At 40.9% G+C, this 13,676-nt stretch overlaps 1 protein-coding gene across 1 annotated transcript in view; it reads right to left on the reverse strand.

Annotated features, from left to right (window-relative positions):
• LOC121871751 (ras-related protein Rab-3) overlaps nucleotides 1-13,276 on the reverse strand; it is a 100,984-nt gene extending 87,708 nt beyond the window's left edge. The window contains exon 1 of the mRNA XM_042374200.1: nucleotides 13,203-13,276. The gene's annotated coding sequence lies outside the window, so the exon portion shown is untranslated. The remainder of the gene's footprint in view (nucleotides 1-13,202) is intronic.
• Between the last annotated feature and the right edge of the window lie 400 nt (nucleotides 13,277-13,676).

Below are 13,676 nucleotides of genomic sequence, written 5' to 3' on the forward strand. Positions count from 1 at the left end.
CAGAAGAGGGCGCGCAAGATTATTCTCTCCCCTTCCTAATCCACATATCAAGAAGCTCTCAACACACTGACCCTCTCGGCTCTCCCTGACCATCACCACGAACTCATCTGCAAACTTGGTGAGAAGCTTCTGCACCATCCTCGACACAGGCTCCTACTTCCACCCGATATCCCTCGCCCGCGAATTGCTGTTCGACACCACAACCGCGTCCAGCCCATACGAGCACTGACTGATTGATATAAGAACAGGCTTTTGGCTGCCATGCTCTTTTAATAAACCGTTAATTATTATTATTATTATTTTTACACACACATCTACACAAGCATACCCAGATAGTTAAACAGGTCAGGTTCCAATTCTTCTTCATCAACAACCACAACTTCCGGTCTTATAAACAAACTAATTCTATTTTCTCGGTCAAGTTTTGATGTCAAGACCCAGATAGTTAAGAATTTCAACACGTCATTGGCTTACCTATCAAATATGTCGGTTCACCTGAAGAATCGATTCACCCCTGCCAGCTTACTTATTACACCTGCTGATTAACCACCCCTAATGCTACCTGTTTGAGAGAGGGGTTAAATTAGGTTAGATTACGTTAGGTTAAGTTTGATTTGGTTATGATAAGTTAGCGTTAAGGTAGTTAGGTTAGGTTAAGTTATGGTAAGTTAGCTTTAGGGTGGTTAATCTTCAGGTGATCCAATATTGCTTTAAAAGATATAACCAAGAGAGGAAGACTGTAAGCCTTTGCGATCTCATTAGTTATACGATATCCTGACCTTTGAGTTGTTTGATGTCTCGTGTGTGGCTGTGAGGGAGCTGGGTCAAAGGACGTCCGTGTACAAGAGCCTATAAGTATCCTGCTATGTATCATGTTCCTGCCCTATCATCTATAACCAAACTATGTATCATGTTCTTACCCTCATCATATTTATCTTACTATGTATCACGGTTATGTATCATTCTTGACCCCACTATGTATTATTTTTCCTGAGACGATGGGGATGTATCCGAAGCTCAAGGGTTAAACCAGCATCCTTAAAAAGTTAAACCAAAATCCTTAAAGGGTTAAACCATCATCCATAAAGGGTTAAACCATCATCCTTAAAAAGTTAAACCATCATCCTTAAAGGGTTAAACCATCATCCTTAAAAAGTTAAACCATCATCCTTAAAAAGTTAAACCATCATCCATAAAGGGTTAAACCATCATCCTTAAAAAGTTAAACCAAAATCCTTAAAGGGTTAAACCATCATCCATAAAGGGTTAAACCATCATCCTTAAAGGGTTAAACCATCATCCATAAAGGGTTAAACCATCATCCTTAAAAAGTTAAACCATCATCCTTAAAAAGTTAAACCATCATCCTTAAAAAGTTAAACCAAAATCCTTAAAGGGTTAAACCATCATCCATAAAGGGTTAAACCATCATCCTTAAAGGGTTAAACCATCATCCATAAAGGGTTAAACCATCATCCTTAAAAAGTTAAACCATCATCCTTAAAGGGTTAAACCATCATAAAAGTTAAACCATCATTAAAAAGTTAAACCATCATCCTTAAAAAGTTAAACCAAAATCCTTAAAGGGTTAAACCAACATCCATAAAGGGTTAAACCATCATCCTTAAAGGGTTAACCATCATCCATAAAGGGTTAAACCATCATCCTTAAAAAGTTAAACCATCATCCTTAAAGGGTTAAACCAACATCCATAAAGGGTTAAAACAACATCCATAAAGAGTTAAACCATCTTCCTTAAAGGGTTAAACCATCATCCATAAAGGGTTAACCATCATCCATAAAGGGTTAAACCATCATCCTTAAAGGGTTCAAATCTGGCATGGCAACAGGTGACCCATCTTACCTTTCCCGCCCATAACACAATGTAATATATTTAACTTGTAAGAGAGCGGGGCAGTATAATCTACCCCTCACAGCTGGTACCCTCCTCCCTCCCTCCCTCTCACCCCCTCTCTCACCCACTCATCTCTCTCTCTCTCTCTCTCTCTCTCTCTCTCTCCCCTCCCTCTCTTCCCTCTCTCTCTCTACCTCCCTCTCTCACCCCCTCCTCCCCCTGCAGGCTCAGCTGACGTGGGTTATACCAAATATTGCTTTAATATGTCGCAAGTCGGGGAAATTTACAGTTCAGGGTGAGTCACATTATTTATGGCCCGGCCGCTGGGAAAATAAAACGATGATTTATTTGAAGATTTTTCTACCTATTTTGTTTTTGTTATTGATATTAATCATTGTATTAGTTTTTTTATTTATTTAATACTGATTATGTAGTAAACTAACCTAACCTAACATAATCTAACCTAACCTAACATAACCTACCTTAATCTAACCCCCCTTCCTAAGTAGCGTCAGGCTAATTATTCCTCAGGTGAAATGAAATAGAGTGACTAATCTTCATGTGATCCTCATAAGGTAACTTCATGATCCTCACACACACACACACACACACACACACACACACGTAGGAATCAAACAATCAAGTACGAGAGGAAGTGACAGTGTTAACATGACTCGACATTTGTTGATAAGAACACATAAATATTAATGCTTATCAACAGTGTGCTTATTCGTACAACACACAGACACACAAAGTTCTGTATCTCCTGCACGACACAGTTAAGGTTAGGTTAGGTTAGGTTTGGTTGGGTTAGGTTAGGTTTGGTTGGGTTAGGTTTGGTTAGGTTAGGTTAGGTTAGGTTAGGTTAGGTTAGGTTAGGTTTGGTTTGGTTTGGTTAGGTTTGGTTTGGTTAGGTTACGGGAAGGAGTAATGTTCAGGTAATCCAAAAAAACCCAACAAATTCTCAGTAATTCTCAGCCAACTTTTACGTGCCGTCATGCTGGTAACACTAGGGGTCCCTTACCTCATTACTACAGCAGGTTAGGTTAGATTAGGTTATGGTTAGGTTAGGTTATGGTTAGGTTAGGTTATGGTTAGGTTATGGTTAGGTTAGGTTAGGTGTCAACGAGCTTCACACCTTAGGAGGGGGATCTTTAACAGCGGTAGGGGCGGTAAGATGCCTTCACCTTATATGTTAACATGTTAACACTAAATGACGGTCAACGCCTTCAGAACACCAGTTAATTGGCGGTCTAAAGCCTCCAGAACAACAGTTAACTACCAGTCTAAATTAACTGATAATCTAGAGCCTTCAGGAGAACAGTTAACTACCAGTCGAAATTAACTTATGGTCTCATGTGTCCAGAACAAGAGTTAACAAGTCTCGTTCTTCACCAAGATTTAGAGAGAGAGAGAGAGAGAGACTTCACTAGCCGCCCGGGAACCAAGACACAGATGCGGTCGTTGTCATCCAGGTGTTGAGGCCGACGACACACACGACAATGACGACACTCACGACACACACGACTCACTCACGACACACACGACACTCACGACACTCACGACACACACGACACTCACGACACTCAGGACACTCACGACACACACGACAGTCACGACACTCACGACACACACGACTCGCTCACGACACACACACACGACACTCACGACACTCAGGACACTCACGACACACACGACAGTCACGACACTCACGACGACACGACACTCACGACACACACGACTCGCTCACGACACACACGACACTCACGACCCACCACACGACACTCACGACTCACACCCCAGCTTATTTAACATGAAGATTAACCACTCTAACCTAAACTAGCCTAATCCACCGTAACCTAATCCAACCTAATCTAACTTAACTTAAACCTTCAGGTAGCGTCACAGTGGTTAATGTTCAGGTGTAATAAGCTGGGGTTACCTAATCTTCAGGTGTAATAAGCTGGGGTTACCTAATCTTCAGGTGTAATAAGCTGGGGTTACCTAATCTTCAGGTGTAATAAGCTAAGGTTACCTAATCTTCAGGTGTAATAAGCTGAGGTTACCTAATCTTCAGGTGTAATAAGCTGAGGTTACCTAATCTTCAGGTGTAATAAGCTGAGGTTACCTAATCTTCAGGTGTAATAAGCTGAGGTTACCTAATCTTCAGGTGTAATAAGCTGAGGTTACCTAATCTTCAGGTAATCCTCGTCGTTTATAATTCATAACTTCACACATTCTGTCCAATCTTTTGTGATGATGAGTTATTGAATATAATCAGGCGACCTTTAAATAAATCTCAATGGGGAAAAGTGACGTAAACAAACAAAGATAAACAAACAATCAATATGTATAAAAACAAACAAAGATGAACAAACAATCAATATGTATACAACTAAAAAAATATAAACAGAGAATATGTATAAATAATATATAAACTATAAATAGATATCAACAGTAAACAAGCAAAGAAACACAAACATGAATCACTGTACAAATATAAGCAAACAGAAAGACGTTAACGAGTTGTGACTACGAGCTGTAATGTAACGTGTGTATAGGAGGGGAGATGTGGATACGATACGAAGTCATTAGTTAAGAGGTGAAAGAAGATTATTAGGAATTGAAGAAAAAGTGGTGAAACTGAAATACAGTAGGAGTAGAAAGAATCTGGGCTCAACCAGATCGCTTCATCTTTCTTATTGGTGTTTTGTCTTTGTTCTGCTCCCTTGGGTCGTCAGACCTTTGTATTAATATTGGTTTATTTATATAATGCTGCTTATTATTATTATTTTTGTTATTGTTGGAGTTAGTGAGCCCGCCCAGGTCCTTGTGTAACTGGGAGGGTAGTCACATTTTTTTTTTTTTTTTTTTTTTTGGTGTTAGTTAAGTGTTAGTTGTGTTAGTCTAAAGGTACACTGTATGGAGAGGCCTGCCAGGTTCTTAGTGGAGCTGGTTGGTCACTCTCATCTTTATTCCTCTAGTAATGTTTTATGTAGAAATGTGTATATTGAGGCAGGAGGTGGTTCAATTACTTCTTCCTGGCTGATATAGCTGGGAGGGTAATCACATTATTATTATTAGTATTATTAATATATATATATATATATATATTTTTTTTTTTGAGTTAGTGAGCCCGCCCAGGTCCTTGTGTAGCTGGGAGGTATAGCTGAGGAGGAGGTGGGGTATGGAGGAAGAGGAGGAGGAGGTGTAGAGGAGAAACATATTTTTCCACCAATGAACTCTCAGGAACTAACGGGGAAAGATATGGCTAAACCAATGAACGCCAAGATGCTCCAGAGATAAAAAAAAATGTCCACCAATGAACTCTCAGCAACTAACGGGGAAAGATATGGCTAAACCAATGAACGCCAAGATGCTCCAGAGATAAAAAAAATGTCCACCAATGAACTCTCAGAAACTAACGGGGAAAGATATGGCTAAACCAATGAACGCCAAGATGCTCCAGAGATAAAAAAAATGTCCACCAATGAACTCTCAGGAACTAATGGGGAAAGATATGGCTAAACCAATGAACGCCAAGATGCTCCAGAGATAAAAAAAATGTCCACCAATGAACTCTCAGGAACTAATGGGGAAAGATATGGCTAAACCAATGAACGCCAAGATGCTCCAGAGACCACCAACGAGGGAGGGAGCAAAGTTTGGCAACGAGATAACTCACCAAACTTGGGCAGCTTCCTCGGATCAGTTGGCGAGTCGCTGATGCATGTTTGGGTGGGTGGGTGGGGGGGGGTTACCAAGACCTTGTGATAGTTCCTTCCTTCCTTGATGAGTTCCTTCCACTTTTTGTTGAGTTTCTTCCCTCCCTTGATGAGTTCTTTCCCTTGTTGATTTCTTCCCTTTTTGTTGAGTTTCTTTCCTCGATGTTGAGTTTCTTCCCTTTACTGTTGAATTTCTTCCCTTCCTTGTTGAGTTCCTTCCCTCTCCTGTTCAACATCAACCAACTACATCCAGGATCAACCAACAACATCCATAATCATCCATCATAGAGCAAGGTTCCCTCACCCAGCGTAAAGGTATACTGTTCTAGCCTCAGGTTAAAGGAGAAGTATATATTTTTAATCAGATAATATTAGTTCACCAGCGCCTCAAAGAGAATAAGATACGCAATTGGTTGAGAACTATTTACATACAACGTTCCTTTACTACTCTAATTGGATAGGGTAGTTAGGTAAAGGACCAGGTAGGCCATCAGATAATTTAATGGTAAACTTGTGATTCTTTACAACCAGAGCTGAATATCGAGGCGCTGGAATAATTCAAAGAACATCGTAAATCTGCTTCACTTTCCAATTTGTTTCGTGTTTAAGTTTTCATTGCCAACAGAGATGAAAATGGTGATTCACAAAGGTGAGTGAATTCAAATGGAATTAGAGCTGGAAGCTGTACGTGACTGATTTTTTGGTCAGGTTAAGTTGGGTTAGGTTAGGATAGGTTAATCTCTGGGAAGTACTGAAGTGCTCTCCCATCTATATAACGCTGAGATGTTACCTGTACTCACCTTTCCTCTCCAAAAGGCCAATTTTGTCCTATGTAATCATTGTGGCTAATGACTAAGGACTCCCTGCCCTCCAGTTTAATATTCACACTGTTCATTAAACATTAACGCCAGCTGATGGGTAAAACGCTAGCTGGAACAATCTGCTCCGTCCCGGTTTTGACATCTATATCTCGTAAAAATTTGGCACCTCAGTTTATTTCATCTAAATATGAACCTGACCTAGACCATCCTAACCTGACCTAAACCATCCTAATCTTACTTAACCTAACCTGACCTAAACCATCCTAATCTTACTTAACCTAACCTGACCTAAACCATCCTAATCTTACCTAACCTAACCTAACCTAATCCCCCCCAGGTTAGCGCTCATGTTTAATCCTCAGGTGATCAAGTATCATACTCAACTCTATGATCGGCTGCTCTATACAGGAGTACGAGTATTAGTGGAAACCCAATATACTCCATCATTCCTCCATCCCCTCCCTCCGTTCCCCATCCCCTCCCTACGTTCCCTCCATCCCCTCCTCCGTTCCCCCCACATCCCCTCCCTCCGTTCCCCCATCCCCCTCCCTCCGTTCCCCTCCATCCCCTCCTCCGTTCCCCCATCCTCCTCCGTTCCTCCATCCCTCCTCCGTTCCCCTCCATCCCCTCCTCCGTTCCCCCCATCCCCTCCCCTCCGTTCCTCCCATCTCCTCCTCCATTCCCTCCCATCCCCCTCCTCCGTTCCCCTCCTTTAATCTCTTTTTCTTCCCCTCTACTTCCCATTCCCTCCCATGAGAGGGAGGAGTGCTTGAGAAAGGGGGGAGATGAGAAGGAATGGAGAGGCGGTAGTGGAGAGAGAGAGAGAGAGAGAGAGAGAGAGAGAGAGAGAGATCGTCCCCTTTATGTAGACGTAAATGAAGGAGGAATCTTGTAGTAGATACGGCAGGAAATAGAGGTACTTGGGGTAGAGATGAGAGGCATTAGGAAGAGAGATGAAAGAGACTGAGAGAGGACACCAAGTAGCTGGGAGTGGGGGGGGGTAGTAGTGGGGGGTAGTGGTGAGTCAGCAGTAGGTTAGTCAGTCAATCAGTCAGTCATTTAAAGGTAATTACTCAAAGAGGTGAGTGACCGTGCTGACATAGACTGAGAGAAGAGAAGAGAAGAGTTCAGTCGGCAGATTAAAGAAGAAGGTGGAGGAGGGTGAAGACAAAGGGTCAACTTCCATAGATTTACCTTCTACCTCCGCTTATTTCACCTGATGGTTTAACTCTCTGACGCTAACCTAACGCTAACCTAACCTAACTCCATCATGTAGCATTAGGTGAAATAACTGGGATGGGACTAACCTTCACGTTATCCCACCGCAGCCACAGGTAACATGACAGAACGTGACAAAAAATAATCTCAATTTTTACCTCAAGTTAACCATCGGAAAATGTTACTACTTTTAAACCAATGAGAGTTATGCTTAAATCGCCTGACCCTCTGATTAGTTGTCTTATCTCTGACGTCATGAGATGTGTTAGTGAAAACAAATATCATTGGTTGTCTTATCTCTAACGTCATGAGAGATGTGTTGGTAATGACAAGGATCTTTCTCCTGGTGGTATTATGTTGGGAGAGTCCCACGAGAAGCATCGAAACATCCGGTCACTGTGAGGGTATACCCAGCGTGTCTAAACTGTGTGTATGATCTGTACTGACTTGCCTCCAATACTCTGATGAAACAATGAAGAAAACATAAGGAAAAACACACAGTAATTTCCAAAGACTCTAATGTAGTAATGTGTTGAAACCTAGATAACTATTTGATTGTAAATTGAGATCAATAATAAAATAATAATAACAACATAAATAATTACTACAGCAATAAAAATAATCACTAAAACATAAATAATAACTACAACAAATGTAACAATAACTCAAAAGAAACAATTACCACTACAACTACAACAATATCTACCTACAATAACTACAACAACAGTAACATCCACAACTACCACTACCACTACAATTATAACAACCAGAACCACAACAACAACAACAAATACTTAATATCTCCAGTTAGTCTTTTAATCAAGTAAAGTGTCAGTAACTTATTCAGCAGACACTAAGCAGGACACTCATCACTCAGCAGACACTCATCAGGCACCCAGCAGGACACCCAGCAGGACACCCAGACACTCAGCAGACACTCGGGACACACATTTCCCGGTGTAGGGACAGGGTTCCACCTCACCCTCAGACACCAGCTGCCATTAAAAGGCCCAGACGGTGCGGAAAATGTCAGGATTACAGCAACGATACAGCGAATACAGCAACAACCCTCACTAGTAAAAATACAGAAGGTAAAAGATACAATAACTGTACTCTGCAGACTTTGGACTCAATATATACGTTGTCTGTAATAACTGTACTCTGCAGACTTTGGACTCAATATATACGTTGTCTGTAATAACTGTACTCTGCAGACTTTGGACTCAATATATACGTTGTCTGTAATAACTGTACTCTGCAGACTTTGGACTCAATATATACGTTGTCTGTAATAACTGTACTCTGCAGACTTTCGACTCAATATATACGTTGTCTGTAATAACTGTACTCTGCAGACTTTGGACTCAATATATACGTTGTCTGTAATAACTGTACTCTGCAGACTTTGGACTCAATATATACGTTGTCTGTAATAACTGTACTCTGCAGACTTTGGACTCAATATATACGTTGTCTGTAATAACTGTACTCTGCAGACTTTGGACTCAATATATACGTTATCTGTAATAGTATTGTAATGATGTGATTCAGTTTCACAGACTAAGCAAACAAACATTTCATTAAGAACTCTTGTTTATCACCAACAGACAGGATATGTTCATCTAGGCCTTTCCCATTGCACACATTATACTTGAGGTGTTGATTATATTCTCGACAATCCAGGTAAGTCTTATGACATCCTCCAAGACGTCTTTAAGCTTCCAAGATGTCCTTAAGCTTCCATGACGCCTTTAAGCTTCCAAGACATCTTAAAGCTTATTTGACGTCTTTAAGCTACCAAGACGTCTTTAAGCTTACATGACGTCTTTAAGCTCCCAAGACGTCTTTAAGCTCCCAAGACGTCTTTAAGCTCCCATGACGTCTCTAAGCTTTCAAGACGTCCTTAAGTTTCTCTCTTATATTCTTCTTCACCCTTTTTCCCCCTCTCCTCCCTTTTCTCTTCTATTCCCGTTTCCTCTTTCTTGCGTCGTTTATTATGAATCCTCCATCTCTCATTTACATGTCTATTTCATCTTCTCATCTCCGCTTGGTTTGTCCCCAGGTACATCTTTCATTCCTCGTATATCGTGTCACTGGAGCTCCCTCGATACACATATAACCAGCAGCTTCACAAGGCTTGAACTCAGAGGCCCTTACCTCCCTCTTTCCCCCGCCCTAACATCCCTAAATCAATACACTTTATCTCTTACAACAACTTCTATACTGTGATCACGAGGAAGTTTGATGACTATGTAACATCACGAGAGTCTGTTGTTGTCGTATATATCTCCCCCCTGGACACTATATACACAGAGAAAGGGATAAAGAGTCAAGAATAATAATCCCGTGATTTGCCAACCTGCACGAGGACACCCGAGCTTGGAGTTAGGAGGCAGGCGAGGTTATTGGGCAGGGTGATAGGGGTAAAAAGTCTCACTGTGTCAACGGCTTAATTTGCATATTGTTGAACAGTTTTACTTGTTGCGTATTGTAGATTACCTGTAATTGTATGAATCTATATTAAATAAAGGTGAATTAAAGTAGTCATACATAGTGCTCTAAGTAGGGGTTTAGTTAATGGTTAGCCACCGCCCCCCCCCTCAACCAGCTGATTTAAAGATTAACCACCCAGAAACTAACCTAACCTAACCAAAGCCCCCCAAGGTAGCGTGGAGGTGATTAATCTTCAGGTGAATTAACATAGGGGTGAATTTTCTGGTCATTCTAAGTAGACTCTAGACGTTAGTCGTCATTTTATTAAGTACTAACTATAACTTATTTACTCATTAACTTGTAAACTACCTGAACTAAATGATATACATACTCGGAATATAACCGTGAGTTAGTGTTAAATTGAATAACATGAGAAGGGTTTTTAAAGGCGGTGTTCCTCTTTGTATTCTGTTAATTAAAGTGGAGGAAGGATCTTAGTGTGTGGCAGTGATGCATTTGTTAAGCCTTCAGTCATAACTCCTTATCAGAAGGACGTGAGGGAGGCGGCTACTGATACGGAGGTAAAGTTCACGTCCCTCACATTATTACGCTGGTGTGTTAAACTGTACACACACACACACACACACACACACACACACACACACGTAATACAGTCAGGCGTACACATAAGATGTTCTCCAGACAAGTGTACACATATTACGTACATAAAAGAATACATGTAAATCAGTTAGGTGTACACATAATATAAACACAGAAACATAAGCAGTGTTACATACAAGACAAACACACAGTGACATAAACTGTGTGTGTGTGTGTGTGTGTGTGTGTGTGTGTGTGTGTGTGCGTCTGATGTGACCGGAGACAGACGCACAGCTGGCCGGATGCACTACCGGTGTCCACCCAACACACCTACAAGTAATTAACACACCTGATCACTCCTTCTTAAATTCACCACCTGGTCTAGGGTCGGGACGCTCACCTGAGGTACTCACTCACCTGGAGGTAATCAATAACAGGTGTTCGGTGATAAGAGACAGGGGATTATGGGCTCTGTGTACAGGAGGGAGAGAAGTCTGTGTGCGTATCTCTCTACAGAAGACGGTTACGTACAGTACATACTTCTCTGTCTCTCACAATTACTAGGTCTCTCTCTCTCTCTCTCTCTCTCTCTCTCTCTCTGCGCTGTGACTTAATTAAGAGCCCACTAGCCTAGCGTTCATTAATGACAGCGATCTATTTGTGTGTGATAGCAATAATGACGGCCATGATAGCGATAATGACGGCCATGATAGCGATAATGACGGCCATGATAGCGATAATGACGGCCATGATAGCGATAATGACGGCCGTTTTAGCGATAATGACGGCCATGATAGCGATAATGACGGCCATGATAGCGATAATGACGAGCATTATAACGATAACGACCAAGATAACTGGTAAAAATGTTTAAGCAGCTAAGACAACAACGACCATGAGAGAGAGAGAGAGAGAGAGAGAGAGAGAGAGAGAGAGACGCCCACACACCTGTGCATATTTGTCGGTTCAACACCTGTGCAGATACCTTGGTCAGGTTACAGCCCAGACTGCATGAGTAAGCAAGTAGTAACTACAGTCGTTTGTGATTTACTAAAGAAATCCTTGTTCAGATGGTCTGATTGTATCCATACCTGAATTAAATAACTAGTTTGTACCTTTAAAATCATACAGGTAATCAGGCCATAGCCATACTAGGACGGATTTATCATATCACGTGAAGATTAGACACCCTAGCGTTAACCTATCTTAACATGACTTAATCCATCCCTGTCCACATGAGGTAACGTGACGAAGTATAATCATCAATTGAAATATTCCTGGGTTCTTAAATTTTCACATGATTCGATTAACCTGGTATAAACTGCACCTGATACTAACTACCAAACAGCTCATAGTCACGTTCGTGTAGGTAAGTCGTGCCATTCAACCCTATGGCCAGGTGTATATCACGACCCCCTCTCCCCCCCCCCTCCTTACCACAAATAGACATGTACAGGGTGTTACAAAATCTCTTGGTGTTTGTGTTTACATTACCTTGAGGACGATGGATTATAAATAACTATTTTTCGTGTTTTTCTTACAGATTCTCCCGTCCCTCTTGAGTACAGAGGTATGGTACAGAGGTATGGTACAGAGGTATGGTACAGAGGTATGGTACAGAGGTATGGTACAGAGGCATGGTACAGAGGTATGGTACAGAGGTATGGTACAGAGGTATGGTACAGAGGCATGGTACAGAGGTATGGTGAGGCGTTTAGATTTTAGCAACAAGTGATCTAGTACGTAAACATAAACATCCATGAAGTCTGTAAATGGAAATAGTCACTTCCTCTGTAAACACAAACATCAAGGAACTCTGTAAACACCCTGTAAACATGACTTACTCGCGGGAGAATGATAAACAATGTCGCAAATCCTCGTTCACGTAACTAGATGGATGATAACCTAGTGTTTAAAGTCATTAACCTGTAGTGGTGAAGAAACAGTGAAGGAGACACTAACACATTATTTCTTCAACTACAAGAACTTTCAAGCACCAAGAATTCGGCTTTAATTTCTACAATACAACATTTTCTTTAAATAACTCGTTGTGAGGGCAGACATATCGATGACAACTACCCTCCCCCCCCCCATACATAACAACTAGGCTGGCAGAATGAGCCCCCCCCTACCCCCCACACACACACCTGCAGTCCCCACAGGTGTGATCGCTCCGGTTCCTACACTGACTCATCGGTAACAAGTCTCCCCGTACGTTACAGGTAGCACAGGTACACAGTCGTATAAGGAATGCGATGATAAACAGACTAGTGGAAAAATCCCTCTGACCATATAAATACTGATTAACCTGATTTACGCAGCATGTACAGTAAAACACAGTTAAGTGTCTCATTTCCAAACAGCCACGAATGAGGAATAAAGTTCTTTATCAAATTCTTTCAGAGCAACTAAAAATACAGCGAGTAATTGAACGAACAAAACGGAAACGATCTGTTCTGTCAGTGTAAAACAACCTGAGAAATCTACAGCACAATACGTCTATAAAGTCACGTAACATAGTCAACATTGATGTAGTGTTAAGGAACCTACCTGTGGAATGGTGTTAATCCTATGACGGAGAGTGTAACTAGCAGAACTTCCCCCCTCACGCACTCTGGTATATACACTGTCTAGTCCACAGTCTCTCTCAACACTCGCCACGATACTAGATTGTTCTAGTTACTAATCATCATTTATTAAATCTATTTTATATACAAAAAAATCAATAATCTGTTAGAAAAAAATAAAGGAACTAATATGAGATATAACTAATCAGCCGTAAAAACAATTATAAACAAGTAAAATAAATAAACAATAGCTTAGATAATTGTTTACTATATTTCAACCGACGATTTGAGGTAACTCGCCAAAGTTACACATACAAGAATAACGTAAAATTGACTGATTTTATTCACTATCGAGTTTAAAATAAACTTAAATAAAAGAGGAAAAAAACATACACAGATATATAAATGAATAATATAAATGATAGTTACAACAATGATTAAAGAGAAGAAATATGCG

This window comes from Homarus americanus, unplaced genomic scaffold (genome assembly GCF_018991925.1).
Source record: "Homarus americanus isolate GMGI-L3 unplaced genomic scaffold, GMGI_Hamer_2.0 scaffold3806, whole genome shotgun sequence".
Taxonomy (NCBI): Eukaryota; Metazoa; Arthropoda; class Malacostraca; order Decapoda; family Nephropidae; genus Homarus; species Homarus americanus.